Source organism: Onychomys torridus, chromosome 3, assembly GCF_903995425.1.
Source record: "Onychomys torridus chromosome 3, mOncTor1.1, whole genome shotgun sequence".
Taxonomy (NCBI): Eukaryota; Metazoa; Chordata; class Mammalia; order Rodentia; family Cricetidae; genus Onychomys; species Onychomys torridus.
In genome coordinates, this window is record NC_050445.1 from 71,018,419 (window position 1) to 71,041,695 (window position 23,277).

The following is a 23,277-nucleotide window of genomic DNA, read 5'->3' on the forward strand; positions in this document are numbered from 1 at the left end:
GGAATAATGTTTCTATGAACATAGTTGAGCAAGTGTCCTTGTGGTATAATTGAGCCTTCCTTGGGTATATATGCCCAAGGGTAGTATCATTGGGTCTTGAGGTAGATTGATTGCCAGTTTTCTGAGAAACCGTCATACTGATTTCCAAAGTGTCTGTACAAGTTTGCACTCTCACCAACAGTGGAGGAGTGTTCCTCTTGTTACACATCCTCTCCAACATAAGCTGTCTTCAGTGTTTTTGATCTTAGCCATTCTGACAGGTGTAAGATGGTATCTCAGAGTTGTTTTGATTTGCATTTCCCTGATGACTAAAGATGTTGAGCAATTCCTTAAATGTCTTTTGGGCATTTGAGATTCTTCTGTTGAGAATTCTCTGTTTAGATCTGTACCCCATTTTAAATTGGATTCCTTGGTATTTTGATATCTAGTTTCTTGAGTTCTTTATATATTTTGGAGATCAGCCCCCTGTCAGATGTGGAGTTGGTGAAGATCTTTTCCCATTCTGTAGGCTATCACTTTGTTTTATTTACTGTGTCCTTTGCCTTATAGAATCTTCTCAGTTTCAACAGGTCCCATTTATTAATTGTTTTTCTTAGTGTCTGTGCTACTGGTGTTATATTTAGGAAGTGATCTCTGGTGCCAGTGCTTTCTAGGCTACTTCCTACTTTCTCTTTTATCAGGTTCAGTGTAACTGGATTTATGTTGATGTCTTTGATCCACTTGCACTTGAGTTTTGTGCACAGTGACAGATATGGGTCTATTTGTAATCTTCTACATGACATCCAGTTATGCCAACACCATTTGTTGAGGATGCTTTCTTTTTTCCATTATACAATTTTGGCTTCTTTGTAAAAAATCAGGTGTTCATAGGTGTATGAATTAATGTCAGGGTCTTCAATTTGATTCCATTAGTCCACATGTCAGTTTTATGCTAATACCTAGCTGTTTTTATTACTTTTGCTCTATAATAGAGCTTGAAGCTAGGGATGGTGATGCCTCCAGAAGTTGCTTTATTGTAAAGGATTGTTTTAGCTATCCTAGGTGTTTTGTTTTTTCATATGAAGTTGAGTATTGTTCCTACCAGGTCTGTGAAGAACTGTGTTGGGATTTTGATGGAAATTGCATTGAATCTGTAGATTGCTTTTTGGTAAGATTGCCACTTTTATTAAATTGGTTCTACCTATCCATGAATATGGGAGATCTTTCCATTTTCTGATATCTTTTTTTAAATTCTTTCTTCAAGGACTTAAAGTTCTTGTCATACATACAGGTCTTTCACGTGTTTGGTTACAGTGACCCCTAGGTATTTTATATTATTTGTGGCTGTTGTAAAGGATGATGTTTCTTTGATTTCTTTCTCAGCCCATTTGTCATTTGTATATAGGAGGGCTGACATTTTTTTTGGTTAATCTTGTATCTTACCACATTACTGAAGGTGTTTATCAGCTGTAGGAGATTGCTGATAGAATTTTTGGGGTCATTTATGTATATTATCATATCATCTGCAAATAGTGAAAGTTTGACTTCTTCCTTTCCAATTTGTGTCCCCTTGATTTCCTTTTGTTGTCTTATTGCCCTAACTAGAACTTCAAGTACTACATTGAGTATATAAGGGGAGAGTGGACAGCCTTGCCTTGTTCCTGATTTTATTGGAATAACTTTGAACTTCTCCCCATTTAATTTGATGTTGGCTGTTGACTTGCGGCAAATTTCCTTTATTATGTTTAGGTATGTCCCTTGTCTTCCTGATCTCTCCAAGACCTTTATTATGAAGGGGTGCTGGATTTTGCAAAGGCTTTTTCAGTATCTAATGAGATGATCATGTGGTTTTTTTCTTTCAATTTGTTTGTATGATGGATTACATTGACAGATTTTCATATGTTGAACCGTCCTTGCATCTCTGGGATGAAGCCTACTTGATCATGGTGGATGACTTTTTGATGTGTTCTTGGATTCAGTTTGCCAGTATTTTATTGAATATTTTTGCATCAATGTTCGTGAGGGAGATTGGTCTGTAATTCTCTTTCTTTGTTGTATCTTTCTGTAGTTTAGATATTAAGGTAACTGTAGCCTCATAGAAGAGTTTGGTAATGTTCTTTCTGTTTCTATTGTGTGGAACAATTTGAGCAGTATTAGGTCTTCTTTGAAATTCTGGTAGAATTCTGTGCTGAAACCATCTATCCCTGGGCTTTTTTTGGTTGGGAGACATTTAATGACTGCTTCTATTTCCATAGGGATTATAGGTTTATTTAAATTGTTTATCTGGGCTTAATTTGGGTATGTGGTACCTATCCAAATTTTATCCATTTCTTTTAGATTTTCCAGTTTTGTGGAGTACAGGTTTTTGAAGTATGACCTGATGATTCTCCAGATTTTCTCATTGTCTGTTGTTATGCCTCCCTTTTCATTTCTGATTTTGTTAATTTGGATGCTCTCTCTCTGGCTTTTAGTTAGTTTGGATAAGGGCTTGTCCATCTTGTTGACTTTTTCAAAGAACCAACTCTTTGTTTCATTGATTCTTTATATTGTTCTCTTTGTTTCTATTTTATTGATTTCAGCTCTCAATCTGATTATTTCCTGGCATTTATTCCTCCTGGGTGAGTTTGCTTCTTTTTGTTCTAGAGGTTTCAGGTATGCTGTTAAGTCACTAGTGTGAGATTTCTCCAACTTCTTTATGTGGGCATTTAGTGCTATGAATTTCCCTCTTAGCACTGCTTTCATAGTGTCCCATAAGTTTGTATATGTTGTACATTCATTTTCATTGAATTCTAGGAAATCTTTAATTTCTTTCTTTATTTCTTCTTTGACCTGGTGGTGATTCAGTTGAGCATTATTTGGTTTTCATGAAATTGTAGAATTTCTGTAATTTTTGTTGTTGTTGAATTCTAACTTTAAGCCATAGTGGTCCAATAAAATACAGGACATTATTCCAATTTTTATCATCTGTTGAGATTTGCTTTGTGATTGAGTATATAGTCAATTTTAGAGAAGTTTCCATGAGGTGCTGAGAAGAAAGTATATTCTTTTGTGTTAGGGTGGAATGTTCTGTAGGTATCTATTAAGTCCATTTGAGTCATAACATCTATTAGTTCCCCTATTTTTCTGTTAAGTTTCTGTTTGTCAGACCTGTCTGTTGGTGAGAGTGGGGTGTTGAAGCCTCCTACTATTAGTGTGTAGGTTTTGATGTGTGATTTAAGCTTTAGTAATGTTTCTTTTACATGTGTGGGTGCCCTTGTATTTGTATTAATGTTCAGACTTGAGACTTCATTTTGATGGATTTATCCTGTGATGAATATGTAATGTCCTTCTTAATCTTTTTTGGTTAATTTTAGTTTGAAGTCTATTTTGTTAGATATTGGGATAGCTACCCCATCTTGCTTCTTAAGTTCATTTGGTTGAAAATTCTTTCCCCAACCCTTTACTCTGAGGTAGTGTCTGTCTTTGAAGTTGAGGTGTGTTTCTTGTGTGCAGCAGAGGGATGAATCCTGTTTTTGTATCCATTCTGTTAGTCTGTGTCTTTTTATAGGCAAATTGAGTCCATTGATATTAAAGTATATTAATGACCAGTAATTGTTAATTCCTGTAATTTTTTGGTGGTAGTGGTAATGGAAGTGGTGGTAATGTGTGTGTGTGTGTGTGTGTGTGTGTGTGTGTGTGTGTTTGTATCTTCTTTATTGCCTCTATTTCAATTTTCAAGTCTTGAACTGTTTCCTTCACCTATTTGATTTGCTTTTTCTTGACTTTCTTTAAGGCATTTATTAATTTATTCCCTTGTTTGTCTTTTCCTTGATTTCTTCCTTTTTTTTTTAAGCTGAGGATTGAACCCAGGGCCTTGTGCTTGCTAGGCAAGCGCTCTACCACTGAGCTAAATCTCCAACCCTTTCCTTGATTTCTTTAAGGGAATTTTTCATTTCATCTTTAAAGGCCTCTGTCATCTTCATAAAGTCATTTTTAAGGCCATGTTTTTCTGCCTCCTCTATGTTGGGTTGTTCAGGTCTTGCTGTTGTAGAACTGCTAGGTTCTTGTGGTACCATATTGCTCTTTATGTTATTGGATGTATTCTTGCACTGGCATCTACCCATCTGGTCCTTTACTCAGTGCAATTGGTGTCTGTGTCTCAGGGAGCCACTCTTGGTCCATTCAGCACTGGTGGAGTCTTTGTCTCAGGGAGCCTCTGATGTCTCAGGGGACAGACTGGTTTGGGGGATGGAGTGGGGCTTATAGATTACAGGGTTCGATGGGGTATGGAGGTAGGCATACCTTGCCTACCTGGCCTGCTGGCCTGCCCTGGAGCTGCAATGGGTGGTGTGGGGGCATGGGTTTTGCCTCAGTGCTTAGGGCCTACAGACAGTGTTGACCCTCAGAGAGGACAGTCACTCACCTCTTGGTCCAATCAGAGTTGACAGAGTCTGTGTCACAGGGAGCTGCTGAGGTCTCAGGAGATGTGTGGGTTTTGAGATACAGTATGGGGCTTGTAGATTACAAGGTCTGATGGGTGGTTGAGTATGTATGCCTGCCTGCTGGAGTCTTGCCTGCTGGCCTGCCACGGGGGCTGCAATCGTTTATTGATTTCTTAACTTTCATTTGCTCATCTATTCTTCTCATAGCATCTATTTACTCCTATACCCTTGTAGTTGCATTTATCTGATGTACAGTAAGATTCCTGTTGCTGTGATATACATTCTGACTAATAAATGTGGAGAGAAAAATTTTTATTTGGTTTACACTTCCAGGTCACAGTCCATTACTGAGCGAGGTTATGGTGAGAACTCAAGCAGAAACCATGGAAGAACACACTGGTTATTGGATTACTCTCTGCCTGATACTCATTTACCTTTCAGTTTATGCTTACCTGCCTAGGCTGGGCCCTTTCAAATCAACCACCAATCAATCAGTCTCTTAAAGACGTGTCACAGTCCAACATGACCATGCAATTTCCTTTTAGGCTCCCTCTTCCCAGGTGAGTCTAGATGTGTCAAGTTGACAATAAAGTCTAACCAGTACATTGTCCTCTTCTTTGTATAAGATCCATTTAGGGGGTTCTGGAATTTTAAGTTAGTTTAACTTGTCTTTCTTAGAATGTATTTTTCTCCTTTGAGTCAGATGGATAACTTTTCTGGAAACAGCACTCTTGGTTGGCAGACATTTTCTTTCAGGACTTGGAAAAACTTGTTTCATGCATTCTTTGCTTTTAGAACTTTGGTTGGTAAACTTTGCTGTTATTCTAATGTTTTTTGCTTTATGAATAAATTGGCATGGGGAAGGTTTTCTTTCTGGGGGAATGTATTACATCTATTTAATGTTCAAAATGACTAGAATAAAATGATGGCAATAATCTTCTCAAAATTTGAGATAAGTGCTAATATTTCACTAGAGAAATTTGTTTTTTAAAAACATCAATATATATTTAATCTGTGCATTGGTATCTTCTGCACCAATATGTGAACTTTGTCTTTTAACTGTATGTTTTATTCATATATTCTTTTTATTTTAAAATATTTTACTTAACTAAAATTTAATTACGTAATTCACCTCTCATTCTCTTTTCTTTAACCCTTCCTTTCCCTCCCTCTCTTACTGTCTCTCAAATTCATGGCCTCATATTGTTTAATTATTATTGCTACGCTACACACACACACACACACACACACACACACACACACTCACACACATGTGTGTGTTTATGAATAATTATATAAATTCAACCCACTGAGTTAATTTAGTATTGCTTGCACACACACACACACACACACACACACACACACACACACAATGTATGTATGTATGTATGTATGTATGTATGTATGTATGTATATATGTATGTACTTTTTAGGGCTAACCACTTGCATTGAATAACTACATAAGGGTTCATCCCTGGAGAAGACCAACTCTCCCTCTTCCAGTAGTCTTTAACAGCCTGAAGCTCTTCATCTAGAGTTGGGCTCTAAGAGATTCCCCCACCCTCCTGCTAGGCAAGTCAATACTGTCTGTTTGAGTCTTATTTAAGTAGTCATGGTATTGAGTTTTCATGAGCATAGTTTCCCCATCATATGTGGAAGACATGATCTTGCATCTGACTTCCTGGTCCTTTGTTCTGACAATCTTTGTGTCTATACCTCTGTGATACTCCCTAAGCCATAAGTGTAGAAGTTGTGATTCTTAATGAATATCGGAATAATGTCATTTGTATGCTTTGTCTTCAAGCCCCAAACTGTTTCTAGTCTATTGGTAAAGACTTTCTAAATTAGAATTATTGAAAATCTTACTTCCAAGACTGGTTGCTTCTTTTTAAAATTGTTGATTTCTTTATTGAATTTCAGTTGTGCATTATATTACCTTTCATAATTCATTTAAATTTTTTACATCTTCTTGAGATGCAACAATCTACACAAATATTGTTTTGAGTTTTCTTAAAATTGATTTTATTTATTTGTTGAAAATCTCACACATGTACAGTGTTTCCTGATCATATCTACTCCTTATTCCCCAACTATACCTAGGGTGCTCCATTCTATTCCTCTCCAGAGTTCATAATTTATTTATTTGTTTCTATCCCACTGAGTCCAGTTAGTGCTGCTGATATGCACACAGGCAACAGAGTAGCCACTGGGCATTGGGAAGCCTACCAGTGGGCACATTTTGAAATAAAAATGGCTCTCCTACCATGAGAGATGAGGACATCATGGAAATAGGAAGAGGCAGGGTACTGAGGAGGCTCTCAGGAATCCACAAGGTTGACCCCACCTTGGTCTGCTGGCAGTGGTCCAGAGGGTGCCTGGACTGGTCTATTCTAGTGTCCAGCCTAGCAAATAACCTAGCTGTCATCATAAAGCTTTTGTCCAGTGGCAGATGGAGGCAGATGCAGAGATTCACGGCCAGGCACCAGGCTGAGCTCCGGGAAGCCAATTGATGAGAGAGAGGACAGATACTGCAGGTGAGAGACATCGAGATCATGATGGGAGGACATGCAGAGCTGACCGGCCACACTAGTGGAAGCCCATGAGCTGTGGACTGGTGGCTATGGAGCCCTCATGGGACCGGACTAGGCCCTCTGGATACAGAAGATGGTTGTTTGGTTTCAACTGTTTGGGGGGCACCCAGGCAGAGGGATCAGGATCTGTCCCTGGTCTATGAACAGGCTTCTAGAACCCGGCGCCTGTGGTGTGACACCTTGCACAGCCAGCCTTGGTGCAGTGGGAAGGGGCTTGGACCTGCCTAGGCTCAGTGTGCTGGGCTCTGCTGACTCCCCATGGGAGACCTCGATTGAGGAATGTGGGGATATGGGGTGGCTTGGGAAAGAAGGCTAGGGAGTGGGAGGAGGGAGGAGGGGGAGTCTGTGGATAGCATGTGGAGTGAGTAGAAAATTTCTTAATAAAAAAAAAATGAAAAAACAATGACTCTCCCTCCTCCTGGAGCCATCAAATACCAATGTTTCCTCAGTTACAGGTAGAGCCTGAAGAACCCCTCCCTGAGCATACTGAACTTTCCTCCTCCTAATCCCTTCCAAACACCTTTGGTTTAAAGTCTATTTTGCTCTATCTAGAGAAAGAATGTTTCTCCTACTCTCCGAAGCCTTTAGGTGTCTCTAGTTCTTTGTGTGTCATGAGACCTACTGGGATTCCCCTGCCACCTCCACCACCCATGCTGGCGTGACTATTGTCATCCTTGTTAATTCCCTTAGCCAGTCATGCTGGTGAGACTTCATGGGCGTGGCTTCTGACAGTACTAGGAGACACACTCTGGGCAAACACTGTGATCCCCTGGCCCTTACATCTTCCCAACCCACCTGCAATAATCCCTGAGCTTTAGGTGCTGGAGTTGTAATGTAAAAGGATCTATTGGGACTGCCCTCCACAGCTATGCATTTTGATTAACTGTGGTTTTCTGTAATGTCTCTGTTTGTTGAAAAGAGAGAGTTCCTTGAGGAGGGGTGAGAACCATGCCCATCTTTGACTATAAGGAAAACTATTTAGGATGCAGTTAGATTATCTGTCTTTAGTAAAGTGTCAGTTGTAGGTGCTCTACTAGCCTTAAATACTGTTCAGGTTTCCAGTACCAGGTATTTCCTTCTTGAGTGGATTTTGAGTCCAGTTAGAGAATTGTTAGTTGTGTTTCTGATCTATATCTGATTATTGTCTACTGTTCTGCTACATCCCTCTGTCTTTCCCTTTCTTTAGCTACCCCTTAGTGATGGCACTGGGCTGCCACAGTCTCAGTCTGCCAAGCTCTTCTTAATCCTCCCTTGTGATAACAAGAGTCTCTTCTAGGTTCTAGTAGTAAACCTAGACGTGTTCTTTCAGCTCCCCACCTTTCTGAATAGCTTTCTGGGGCTACTTTTACTCTGAGTCTGGCAAAGGTGCTGGAATGTGCTACTTGCTTGTGATTTACAATACTAATTGTTGTTCTAATTTCATCTCTGTGACAAAACATCCAGACCAAACGCTACAGCTGGGAAGAAAAGATTTCCTTGGCATATAATTTCAACCGACAGAGTATCAATTTGGGGAAGTCAAGAATTGTCATTTCACATACATAGTTAGCTCAAAGAGAATAGACATATTCTTGTTTGCTTGCTCTTTTCACATATATAGTTCAGGCCCCAGCTCAGGGAATGGTGCTTTCTACACTGGAATTGGTCTTCCTATAGTAATTAGCAATTAGGACAATCTTTTACAGACAAGACTGTGAACCAACCTAATTTACATAATTGTTTAATTCAGATTCTCTTCTCAAGGGATTCTACATTGTGTCAAGATGACAGTTCAAACTAATCAGCAAGTCTTCTTAATTTAAATTTTTTTCTAGGAATCTACAGGATTATGTCTATTTTTTTTTTAAAAATCTAATGTAGAGGATAGAAGAGTGAATAATAGCTGAATAAGATGAGCCAACATTATCTCATTCAGAAACCAATCTGAGCAGCAGTTTATATATTCGCCTACTTTCACGACAGCCAAGGAAGGCAGATGAGAGAACACAATTCACAGTCTAAAAACTGGATACCAGCATTATTTAATAGCATTACATGATAAAGAATAGGATTGTTGAAATGTTTAATGTCAGCCTGATACAGTCTGGAATTCTCAAAGAAAGGGCTCTTATTCAGCCATTATCTAAATTAAATTACCCTCTCGGCATGTATATGGGTGATTAAGTTGATTATCTTAAGTGAGGTAGAAAGACCTGCCTACTGTGGGCAGCATAAGTCCCTAGGCAGGGAATTAGGAACTGTGTAAGTGTAGACAAGTCCAGTTGAGCCTAAACACATATGCACTAATTCGCTGCTATTTACTGTTGACTGCGGCTGTAATGTTTACTGTTGACTTCTTGACTTCCTAGCCATGTTGGACTGCACCTTGGAATTTTGAATCAAACAAGCTTTACCTCCTTTTCTCAAAGTATTTTAAAAAGAAAAATTCAAATTGTTTTTAAGATATTTAACCTAAGTGAGCACCTAAGTGATGTTTGGCTAAGAGAGACAGTGTTATTAATGTTAACACCTGGAGAAGGGTTTTGGAAAATATAAGTGACTGTGACACTAAACTCTACTGGTACTAGTTTACCAGAGGCAAGGCTAGGAGGAGAATGTGCTGTGAGAGGTGATTAATACATATCATTGTCTTAGATCCTCACAGTATCTCCCAAGGGGTCTTCTAGTTTCTATGAACTGAACAACGTAAGAGGTATCCTTATGCCATTTTGCTGCTTGCATATAATTTGCTCACATTCATCCTTTCTAGGACCCTTTTTTCGCTCCCTTGTTTCCTCTTCACATCCCCAACAGTCCCCATGTTACGTTTATGTTCTTTGTCTTCTCCCATAAATTCTCACGACAGAAAATGTGATACATGTCCATTTGAGTTTGAACACAGTGTTAAGTGAAATTTGGCTGCACTAGTTAGTTTTATGTCAATGTTAAATAAGCTGATGTCATTTGGGAAGAGGAAATCTCAGTTGAGAAAATGACCCCATCAGGTTGGCCTATGGAAAAGCTTGTGGGATATTTTTCTTTTTAATTACTGATCGATGGGGGAATGTCCAGCTCAGTATGGGTAGGGAAACACTGGGTAGATGGTCCTAAGTTGTATAAGAAGGCAGACTGAGCAAGCCAGGAGGAGGAAGTCAGTAAGAAGAACTCTATCATGGCCTTCACCTCCAGGTTTCTGTCTTTCGTTCCTGCCCTGACTTCCTTCAGTGATGGATTTGGATATGAAAGTTGTAAGACTGAATAAACCATTTCTTCGCCAAGTTTTTTGCAGTCATGGTGTTTTATTACAGCCATAGAACCTCTATGATAATGGCAAAATGTTTCTTATGAGTGATATCATTTGATATTAGGCAGAGTATATAAATGTTCTACAAAGGCACAGCTGGAATTTGTAACTGTATCAGAACACAATTCTACAATTTTATCATGAAGGAGCTAATTTAATTATTAGTTTAAACTATTTCAGGCAACCAAAGTGTCAAGTGCTGTGATAGGGACTTGGAATATAAACATATCATATGCTTTTTGTCTTTGAGTGATGTGTTACCTCCAGAAGAGAACATAAGAGAATGTGGTCTGGTCTCTAGATTAGAAGCACTGTCTGCCTAATGAGCAGTCAAGGGATGGGATGGGAAAAGTGACTCAGAACAGGTTTCTTTCTGGGTGTGAGATTACAGTGGAACCCTGGCATATGAACCTGTGTGTAAAAGTCTGAAGGCCAGATGATAGAAGTTTATTCTAAAGAAAGGATGTAGCTTGAGCAAAGGCTTGGAGATACGTGTTTTCCAATGAACACCTGACAAGAGGCTGATTGATTGCCACAGCTTTGCTGCTTGGAGGAAATGGAGCACAGGTTGTTTGATGCCTTGTAGAGTACAGCTTAGTACAATCAGGACCAGCTGTTGCACTCAATGGGCTGGTGTCTTCCTGATACTGTAATCTCAGAGGGACCCTTCTTTAGATAATTCAGCTAACTCACAGTCTAGACAACTAGAGAGTGGATATTTGAATGTACAAAAATGTTGATTTGAACAGAGAAAATTATAATACTTACCCACAATTAGTGGATTCTGAGGACAATAGAAACCAAATATCAAAACTTGAGCATATCATAGTTAGAAAGGTTATGTGTAAAGCAGATAATTAATTAAGAATTTCTACAAGAAAAAAGTAAGTATTTGTATATTTAAAATCTTGACCAAGAGTCCAGGGATCCATTGAGGAATTTGAGCAGGTAACTGATAGTTGAGAAGAAAGGCTGACATAGTGTTGGGCATCTACCTAGGAGAGTAGTATTAAATGTTGGTTCTGCTTATAACCAGAGCCACTTTAAAAAAATGCAGCCATCCATCTCTTCCCTCATTCATTAAGTGAATAGATTTAGGAAAGCCTGTAAAGCATCAGCATCCTTAAGGGTCCTCAGCTGATTAGGTTATACAGCAAAATTTGGAAACCTTTTCAGAACAAAAATCTACACTTTATTTCCTTGGGTTAGGTTAGTTTGACAAAACATTGCCATCAAAAAGATATTAACAGGAATGGCCCTTTCCCCTTAGAATCTACTCTTGAGTGACATTGGCCAAACCAGGAACAAGAATTCTTGGTGCAATATTAGAGGCAAATTGCACCTCCTGCCATATATTGGCAGAGCATATTGGGTTTTCTTGCCTATCAGCCATTTTGGGATAAGATGTGATCCATGAGTCATCTGCTGTGCAGGAAATCAGATGTGGCAATGTACACCAGTACTATTCACGTGGCACCTTTCCCAGAACACCTGAGCCACAAGAAAATACTGCTGTGCAGTCCTGCTTTGCCCTGTGGATTAGCAGGAAGAAGTACCTTGCCATTCTTTTTATTGAACCTAGGATCTATGTTTATTTAGCTTCATGCCCAAATAGCACCAATTGTCCTTGCATTGTCTAATAGGCCAAGCCAAAACTGTATGCTTACACAGACTGTGTGACAGCAACGCTATTTTGGGGTAAACAAAACAAAACAAAACACGTTTTTCTTTGTAATTACTATATTTGCATTAAAAGTGCCGTGTTTCAAAAGCAACAACTGGAGATTAAAGCAGTTTTTGTAGTGTGAATGCTTAACATATGTTACAAGGAATAATATTCACTATTTGTAAAATAGGAAGTATTTGTTACCCACCTACATATTTAATATTTACTGGGAGCCATGAATATACTCAAAACAGAATTTTTTTTTCCTTTTTTAAAAAAAAATATATGGAGTTTGCAGTGCAGTTAAGTCAGTCAGTTTTTTCTTTTTAAAAAAGATTTATTTACTTTTATTTTATATGTGTTGCTGTTTTGCCTGCCTGTGTATCTGTGCATCATATTCATGCTTGGTGCCCACTACTGCCATAAGTGGGTGTAAGGCTCCATTGGAACTGGAGTTACAGTCAGTTGTGAGCCATCATGTACACACACTGGAAATGGAACCCAGGTTCTCTGGAAGAGCAGCCAGTGCTCATAACCATGAACCATCTTCCCCGCCCTTTAAGTTAGTTTTCTTGGTACAGGAGTTTTCAGTATGTTGACTTATTAACGCAGCATTTTGCAGTGAAATCCTCGTGTACACTGGGTAGAATGTGATTTGGGGAACATGAACTGTTTCAATACAGTATGAGCAGCATCATTTGACTTTTACAGCTCCTTTTGTTATTATCGGAAAGGATGTAATCTCACAGTTCAGAGGAAAGGCATCAAAGTAGTCTGGGAAAGATGGAATTAACAGGACAAACTTTCGGACAGTTTCCTTTGTCTCAATGGCAGGGAAGGCTGTGGATGAAAGAAGGACTGTCAAAAGTGCAAGAAAAAAAACCAATTGAGCTTCTCAGTTACTCCTGGGTTCTCACCTACAATGGGAGGAAGCTGCAATGCTTAGTCTGTGCAATGATCTCTTGCAGGCCCACATATAGCTCGTCCATATGCCTAGTTCCTTATTTACAGGGGCAGCAGGTTGTTCATCTCAATCCCTCTACATGGGACCTAGTTCCCTGCATATGAAAGGAAAAAATGTGGGAGCAGCAGTACTCATGTTGTCTTGAGGTAAAAGACAGGGAAGCATTGGCTAAAGCCTGTTCTGTTTCATTCTAGTTTCTTCCAAGATTCAAACCTTCCATCTTGGAGGGAAACTTCCTGAGACAGGATGTCTTCAGGGAGGTGAAATAGCAGTTGTCTTAGGAGGTGGTGAAATACTTCAGGAAAATTTCTTAAAACAGGAAGAAAACAACTAAAAGTTACTCCAGTAACTAAAAGTTACTAAAAGTCTCTAAAATTGACTAAATTCACTCGGCCCCTCCTTCTACAAGAGAATATAAACAGTAAAGACTGCTGAGAGTCACACTCAGACAAGACCTGTGGCCTGGAAGAAGCTTTGAGAAGCCTAGCATAATGAATGTCCAGCCAAGGAGACCAAAGGAAGCATAAACAGACTGAACTGCTTAGAAGAAACAAAGTCCTACTAAGCTGCCTGGAAGAGGGTCAAGCCAACTGACCCACCTGGAAAGGATACACTCCAATCTGTTGAGCTTCCTGTTGTCTGCTTGCTGTGTACAGTGCTGTACATTTCCTGTGGGTTATCACTCATGCAGAATTGGGCTTTATAATACAGCTGTTTTTGAAATCATTTATGTGCCTATATGAAACTTGAGACCCTTTCCTTCCTACTTGCTTGCCTCAACCAGCCTTGGTATGGGGGTTTTGTCTAGTCTTACTGTAGCTTGTTATGGCCATGTTCAGATGATATCCCCAAGATGCTGTTATTCATTTGAAGGGAACTGGAGGAGGAGTAGATCTGATGAAGAGGGGAGATGAGTGTGTGTGTGGGTGGTGGTGGCTGTGATCCGGATCTAATGTATGAGAAAAGAACAAAAGGAAAAGAAAACTCTTGCCCATATTCCTTATGCAATCCCAATGAAACTCATTAGTTCACCAAGTTGGACTTTAGTAATATCTGTACTCTAGTTTGTGTAGTTGATTCCTTATTTGGAGTGAGGAAACATTTGTCCATGTCTCCCAGGAAGCTTGTCACAAACAGCTGCATTTCTCTGTTCCTTTGTATATTCTTATGTACTCTTTAGGCATCACTTCTAGAGATCATGGAATTTCATTGTCTAGAACAAAGTAAAGATTTAAAATTTTTCTATCCTGTGATATTATATACTGTGCTAAATTAATTTGATTGTAAAGCTTTCTGATACTCACCTTTAATCTCAGCACTGAAGAGGCAGAGGGGGCCAGGTCTCAACAAATTTGAGGCCAACCTGTCTTACGTAGCAAGTTCCAAGCCAGCCAGAGCTACATACTGACATCCTGTTTCAAATAAAATTACTTTGATAACTAAAGAATTGGAAATGAACTGAGACATTACACCAAATAAAACAAGGAGCTGTGGATATGGCTCAGAAAACAACAATGATGATGCCTGCTATAGCTGGAGTTTCCTCCAGTCCCTCTCGGCCCCCACAGTTTCGCAGCCCACTTATAAAATAATCACTCAGAAGCTCATATTAATCAAAATTGCTCAGCCATTAGCTCAGGCTAACTATTGACTAGCTCTTACATCTTAAATTAACCCATTTCTATTAATCTATAAGTTGCCATGTGGCTTGTGGCCTACCAGTACTTTTACATCTCACTTCCTCTGTGTCTGGCTGGCAACTCCTGACTCAGCCTTCCTCTTTCCAGAATTCTCCTCTCTGCTTGTCCCATCTATGCTTCCTGCCTGGCTACTGGCCAATCAGCATTTTATTTGTCAACCAATCAGAGCAACACATTCATAGCATCCCCAGTGCTTCCCCTTCTTTTTTTCAAAAGGGGAGGTTTTAACTTTAACATAGTAAAATTACTTATAACAAAATAATTATCAAGCAAGAATTATAGTTATAATATCTAGTCTATTTATAATATCTAGTCTATTTGTATTTAGTAAAATTAAAGAAGATATTCTATCTATTCTATATTTATGAGTCTAAGGTTGCATATCTAACTTATCTTTTATCATGACTAAGGAAATTATAACTACCTAGTCTTCAACTACATCAAAGACCTCAGAAGGATATAATATTATCTGAGAAATGGGAGAACGACACAAGCAACTTTTGGGAGTCTTGTGAAAGTAGACAGAAACAGCTGGCAGCCTAGACAGTCATCCAAATTTCTTCTGTAGAGTTGGGGCATCTGCCTTCAGCCCACAGGTCTAGAGTCTCTCAGTCACTTCTCTTTGTGCCCTGTAGAATGTCTGGCAGTTTCCTCTATGTAGCAGGAACCTGAAGGACCATTTTGCCAAGCAAAGTTCAGTGGTCACCTTCCTATGGATCTTGCATGTCCAGTTGATACACTTTTTTCAAGCAGCCTAGGCAAGAACAGTTTTTTTCCCAAATGGCTACTTTTTGCCAAGAAGATAAACTCCTTTCTGAAGTAAATCGGTGCTGCCAGGAGCAGACATGTCTCACTGTCCAGAAAGTCTAAAACTTTAAAACATTTTAAGTGCCATATTTTTTCTGTAGGTCTTTGAAGTGTTTGAAGATTACCTATCTATTTGAAACATATCTATGTAGAGCTAGAAAACTTAACTAACATGGCTACAAGTTTGACTATCATAGAAGACTAATTGTTAATCTGTATTTTTAATTATCCATTATAATCTAAATGAATTATATAAACATAATACCTCAAATGTGCGTAGAAATATATATATATATATATATATATATATATATATATATATATATATAATATATCAAAAGTTTAAACTTTTATCAATAAACTAAAATCCATAGCACTGTAAAACATTTTAAGCAAGTTGCTCTTTAAAAGTAGATTCAATAATCTACCCTTTTATCATATATATATATATATATATATATATATATATCATATCATATCCCCCTTTTTTAGAAAGATATTGCATTTATAGTCAACCTGATTTAAATAAAAATAAACATTCATAAACAATATTTTGGGAATTTGGGCATAGTTTCTCATACTACTTCCTGTTGGATGAGGGCACAATATCCTTATGGGGACATAAAGAAAATTTTAGGATTATGGAGTAGTCTTTGAGGCTGTATTGTCTGAGCCAGTTGCCTTGAAACCATTCTGGATGTTGGATCATCTGGGCCATGGTGTCATCAGAGACTTTTCAGGGGGTCTTGGCTGGTCAAACCTGATGTATCTTAATCTGCAACAAATCCATAGCCTCTTGCTTTCTGTGGAAACAAAAGTAGAGCCTCCTTTCCAAAGCAACATATTCTTAGATCCAAATTTTGAAGTCAAGGTATCTTTAAAATATACATATTGGTTTAACTCATCTGCCTTTACAATCAAATGTCTCTCTGCAGTTAAAAATATCAAAGACAACACAATCCAGATTTTCTGTGTAATATCCATCTTTATATGGCTTATTTTTATATTACCTTTACTGTCTCTTTAAAGACTTTATTTTTAAAAACTATTTCTTTATATAACTGTATATATTTGTTTTTTCTCTTTCAAGCCTACGTACATTTTTACATACATTGTAAACTATTCCATCTGAATCTGTCTTATTGTGAACTTATTGCTTTAAACTGAATCAGCTAGTACTGAAGCAGAAGTCTTGGCTGTTAGCTCTGCCCAATTTAGCTTTTCAACATGGTAGAGGTAATTCACCGCCAGAGCTGGGAGCCATGTTTTCTGCTAACTCTGGGAGGCAGTGGGTCTATGTTTCTATCCAAGCAGTGTGTGGCCCAGAAACCTCTTTTTTTGTCCTAGAAAAGGCTAAATCCACCATGCAGCATAGTACACAGCTTGGAGACACCTCTGTGTAATGTGGCGTAGCTCAAGCCTGTGTGTTGCAGTGTCTTGCTGCTGGCATGAGACACAACTAGGCTGTTTTTGGCTCCATTTAGAGTTGCTTATTAAATATTCTCAGGTTTTAGATGGAAACTCAAGCTTTTGGGTGCCATTTGTAGCTGGAGTTTTCTCCAGTCCCACTTGGGCCCCCACAATTCTCCAGCCCACTTATAAAAATAATCACTCAGAAGCTCATATTAATCAAAATTGCTCAGCCATTAGCTCAGGCTAACTATTAACTAGCTCTTACATCTTAAATTAACCCATTTCTTTTAATCTATAAGTTGCCATGTGGCTTGTGGCCTACCAGTACTTTTACATCTCACTTCCTCTGTGTCTGGCTGGTGACTCCTGACTCAGCCTTCCTCTTCCTAGAATTCTCCTCTCTGCTTGTCCTGCCTATATTTCCTGCCTGGCTACTGGCCAATCAGCATTTTATTTATCAACCAATCAGAACAATATAGCAGCAACCTGCTCTGAAGCTTGAGGACCTGACTTTGAATTCCCAGAATGCAGAACAAGAAGCTGCAAAAGGCTCCCTGTGCCTGTGACCCCAGCGCTGGAGGGTGGAAAGATGAATCCTGGGTGAGAGACCCAGTCTCGGGGGAGTAAGGTGGTAAATGGTAAAGGAAGACACACAGTCTCTGCGTTCACATCTTTCCCACATACACATATCATACACATGTATGCATACATGCACACACACACATATACACACAAACAAAAATGAAAGACTGAAGCAAACGCTAATGTAGTAGTGGACCATATCTAGTCAGAAAGGAAAAATCCTTCTTTTTCTATTGTAAATTCAATTTTGGAGTATCTTTTAATTTATGCAAACATCTGTTTGCAGGTACAAACTGTAAATCTTAAATGAAAAATTGTGGTGGCTGTAAGCCCCTTGAGGCATGCAAGTGGCCAGGCCCCACCCACAGGCTAACAGCCCCTGTAGACACAGGAGGCTAAGCTCTGTCCCACAGAGGAAATACAGCCCAAGATCAGGACACAGAATCTCTCTAATTCCTGAGCTTGAATTTCATTAATTCCTGAGCTTGACCCAAGATCAGGCCACAAAATCCCACTAATCCCAGGCCACCCTGGAAAGCTCCCAAGAAACCCCCTATATAGTTCTTTGATACTTCTCTGCCGAGCAGAGGCAACCACCCTCATGTGTCTCTCCCAATAAATCTCCTGTGTGAGGTTTTTTGTGTGATGTGACTTTGTGGTATTTCTTGGCTACAAACTGCCAGGATACCTTTCCCCTCAGAGGTGTAACACTTACAGTAACCCCAAGTTTTGTTAATTTTCCTGGCTTTGGTTGTTCCTGAAAAGACCTACTATAGTGATATACATCACTATATTGTCTAATTAGATTAGAAATTAAAACCTCAGTGCATTTGCTTGAAAGATTGATATAAACAAGGGAAGTTCAAGTGTAGTATACAGCCCTTCACATTACAAAATATGTACCTGCCAATCATATATATATATATATAAATATATATATATATATATACACACACACACATATATATATACATACATATGTACCTAATGTATATAGTCTAGATGTATTAATTCAAGAACTTGCTATTTTATTTGCTAATGTTACTATTTTATTAACTAAGGAAAAATAATTCAGAGTATATTGAAAGTTATTTAATTTATAGAACGAAGGCTAATCTACTGTAGATCATTAGCACATAGTTTTATTATTTTCCTCATATGTACTTTACCTGTACATCTGTGTAAACTCAACCAAAATCAAGATACTAAAATTCCATTATCTCAAAAGTTACCTCATATGTATTCCAGGAAACCCTCTTCCATGTCTAGGCACAGGCAGTCAATGATAGCATTTAAATTTTCTAAAATGATGTAGGCCACAAGAATGTATGTGTGTATAATTTGTATTAAAGTTAATACAAGTAAATCATACAGTATATATTCTTTTTATCTGTCTTTTTATCTGCCAGCATGTTGAGATTCATTTGTTTATTATCATTAGTTCTTTAATTTTTAAAGCTAGCAATGTTCATTGAATGATTATACTACAACTTGTTTATGTGTTCAACTATTAATAACCATTGAGGATTTCACAGTTTGGGCTATAATGAGTAAACGATCTGTGATTATTTGGTGCATAACATTTTTGTAGACAAGTATTTTCATTTCTATTGATTGAATATCTGTAAGGGGAATGACTGGTTGCTATGAAAATTTTTTCTTAGCTCTAGGAAAACTGTCAGATAGATTTGGAAGATGGTTTGCTTTTGTTGCTGTCTTTTTGTTTCTCTTCATTTGTTTTTGCCACATTTTCATTCGCTAAAGTATGACAGTTCTAGTCGCTCTAGATCCTCACCAAAGCTCAGCATGAGTCATCTTAAATTTGACCAACCAACTGAATCTCTCTTTGTTTATATGCAACAATATAGAAAACCTTTTGGTATACTCACTGTCCATTTCTATATCCAATTTTGTGATATTTTTGATTTTTGACAACTTATGCTATACAGCTTCTCATAGTGAGTGATGACTTGGAAGAACTTTATAATCTAGTCTTGGTACAATTCTTTGCTATACATATGTATTGAGAACATTGAGAATTTTCTTTCAGTGTTTGTATTCATTTATTCTTACTTTTAATTTTAGTGATATCTTTAAAGCACTACAAGATTTAATTTTCAAGAATTATAATTTATTCCATTTCCCCTTTGAATGATTTTGCCATTTTTTGATGTCTTTGCTTACTTCAAAATCTTTTTGTGGTGCTTTGGGCTCTGATTTATTTCAGATTATTTTTGCATTGTTATGTTGTAGATTCTAGGTTATATTTTTCTGACATGAACATTTAACTTTCTCTAAGACTATTTTTATTAATTAATTTATTGTTACAATCAATTTATTATTTATTTATTTTCAAGACAGGGTTTCTCTGTGTAGCTTTGCGCCTGTCCTGGATCTCACTCCGTAGACCAGGCTGGCCTTGAACTCACAAAGATCCCCCTGCCTCTGCCTCTGAGTGCTGGGATTAAAGGCGTGCACCACCACTGCCTGGTTAATTTATTGCATACACATGGTTCAGAGTTTGGATGTGTACTTCAATCTTGTGATTCATTTAACTATCTACATATCAGCCCCATAGTCTGTTATGTCTGAGCTATTTCCATTTCTATTTATTATTTTTTATGTGGCTAACTATATTCTACTTTTATTAAATTTCACTCCAAAATTATTCATATAATATTTCCATGATTTTAAAATTCACAGTTTAAAATAGTCACATTTGCAGAAAGACTTGCTTGGTAATTGCCTGAGATTGTGTTGAATATGACAGTTTGGGAAGAATTAATAGGTAAAAATTATGAAGTTTTATGATATAAATTTTAAACTTTTAGATGCCTTTTAAAATTTATTTTTATTTTGTATTCTAGCTGTTTGTTGCTAGGCTGTTGAAGCATTTTAAACTTTTAAATTTTGGTTTGTTTGTTTATCAGTGTACTAGACAAATATATTACTGGCTCCAATAACCTTTTATAAATTTCTTAACTTCCAAAATAGATTATAATGTGAACAATAAGTGAAGACATGTCTATGTATTCCTTTGGCTCTTCACTTTAAAACTTGTGTTTGTCATTTTACTGAAAATGACTTCTATTGTAATGTTAAATAGAAGACTGAAAGTGTGTATATATGTGTGTATCAAAAAGGTTTATATAGCAAAATGTTTCACATGAAAATGTACATGACCCAATTCTACCCCACATCAAACAAGCCCTTTGGGGAGATATATACATGTCTGCCACCATTTAACTTCAACGACAAAATCTTATCCATACATTTCTTCAGTTTAGGAGGGGGAGCCTTGCTCATGGTGACTCCTTGGTAGGCTTGGTGTGATGACAAAGGAGCAGTGACATTTTCTTATATCTCCTTTTAAAGTCTGTTCTAGAGGCTAGGCTGTTTCTTTGTGATTTTAGCGTCTATTGTAAAACAAATATCTCCATAGTTGGACTTCTTGCAAATTAAAAAAAAATGTTTAATGGTAATGCTACCACAAATCAAAAAATACTTTCTACTACAACATTTGCTAAGAGAATTTGGTGTTATTGGTACCTCCAAAGAGTAAAAGAATTCACTGTGGAAGTCTGTGAATATTGTTGTAGCAGCACTTAGCAGATGTTGTATTATGATACTTTTATTTAGATTTGTTAATTGTAAAAATTATGGTTTTTGTTGTGACACTTTCACACATCCATGTAATGTATCTTGATCATCATATTTATAACCTCTAGATGGAAGTTTTCCGGGGCAGCTACTTGGGCCAAAGTAAACACACAGAGGCTTATATTAATTATAAACTGTTTGGTCTATGGCTCAGGCTTCTTGTTAGTTAGCTCTTTCATCTTAAATTAATCCATTTCTATTAATCTATGTATTTCCATGTGTCTCCTGGCTTTTCCTGTGTTCTATTACATCTTGCTCCCCTGGCAGCTCACAGCATCTCCCCCCAACTCTGCCTTTCTTTCCCCTGTATCTCTCTAGGATTTTCCACCTGGCAATATACTTTGTTGCCATAAACTGCCAAAACAGTTTCCTTATTAACCAATGGTAGCAGCACATATTCACAGTGTATAGAAAGACCATCCCATACCAATACCCTCTGCAACTCTCCCTTATCCCTGCCCTCTTACTTACTAATTTTCTTTAATTTTTAAAGACGTAATAGTAGTATTGTTTGAAAGCTTATGACATTGTTTCTGAAAATCATATGTATGTATCTGCGTATGTACATATAATTTAAAATATTTATTAGCACTATCTAATTTCAATTTTTAAAGACTTAATAAGCTTCAAATTTCATGAGAATTAGTTTGTTCTCCTAATGATGTCTTGTGTATTTTATTACTACCGTAGTTATGAAATGGAATCAGTCCAGTAGTCATTGGAAGGTGAATGAATAAAGAGAACATGATAAATAGAATGGTTTATGTTCACCCAAAAAGAAATGTGGAATCATGATAAGTACAGGAAAATAGATGGAACTTAAAATCATTATGTTAAGTGAAGTAAGCCAGATTCAGAAAGACAATCGCACCTTTGAAAAACTTATGAATAACATTTATACAAATAGAGGTGTGTGTGTGTGTGTGTGTGTGTGTGTGTGTGTTACATGTGTCTATGTCCTGCAACTAGGAAATGAACTGGAAACAGTAGATAATTGAGAATATATAACATAAGAGCAGATGTGGGGACAGGCTGGGAGGAAAGAAAGGATGTCAGTTAAAGGGAATTACAGGTAGGTAGTAGGGAAGAGAATACTTCAAAACAGAGCAGTGTGTATGAAAATGCCATGAAAATCCATTACTTGTATGATAACTTAAAAATTTTTGAATAACCCTCTGACACAGTGAAGGGAAATGTGGCTTCCATTTTAGGCAGCTAGTAGACTGTAGCATCTTTCAGTGCAGACCAGAGTTACCTGGCAAGACTCGATCTGTGAGTGAGTTTGAGGGATTTTTACTGCTGTGGCTATCCTGTCTCTTCTCACTGGTGACATATGTGTACCTTTGGCTTCAACTTAGGAAAAATTTTAACAGTTTGCAATAGGAATATATCAATATGAAATTGCTTTGTATTGCCATATTCTCAGGGAACAAAACACATCTTTTAGATGAACCTGGGGCAGCTATATTGTAGAGGAAGAGAATATGTAAGTAGTATAAATCTATGATAGTAGATAGAGGTTTATGAAAATAAGAACTATGTCTAAGAATTTATCTGGTTTAGATTATTGATGGGGATAGTCTATGTACTTTTACTTTTTTATTCCTTAAACAACTTCAGTTTATATAGTGGTATATAGCAGTTAAGAAGACACAATGCTGGAATTAATCTCCTAACTCTCCATCAACCTCTTAATAAATAGGAGAAATGTAATTTTACAAACAAAGTTTGGAAGAAAAAACTGACTTATATAACGTGGAAGAATTAGCTTTTTTCTTTTATCTCATACCAACCATATTCTAATAAGAAATATATCTAACAAAGTTCCACTTTTTAAAGCTAATTTAATTTTTCTTTCTTTCTGTCTCTTTCTCTCTTTTCTCTCCTTTTTTGCTTACTTGAAATTATGATTGATGGGCAGAGTAGGATATTTATCAGATCTGGACTCTTAGAGTCTCCCTTTAGCCTCTGTCTCAACTGTCTCACCATTGTATGGCAGGGAGTTCTGTTTGCCCTTACATCACCAAATCTTCATCACCTCTAACAAAGTATTCTTCCTTCCTTGGTTACGCTACCCTTCTCTTCATTCTTTGGTTATAGCAGTCATCTTTGGTTAGTCACTGCTTCTGCATCTAATTATAAACACAGCAACTTGGTGTTTACAGTAGATATCGCCAGTCTTCTTCACTGGCTCCATGTTTCAGAGGACCA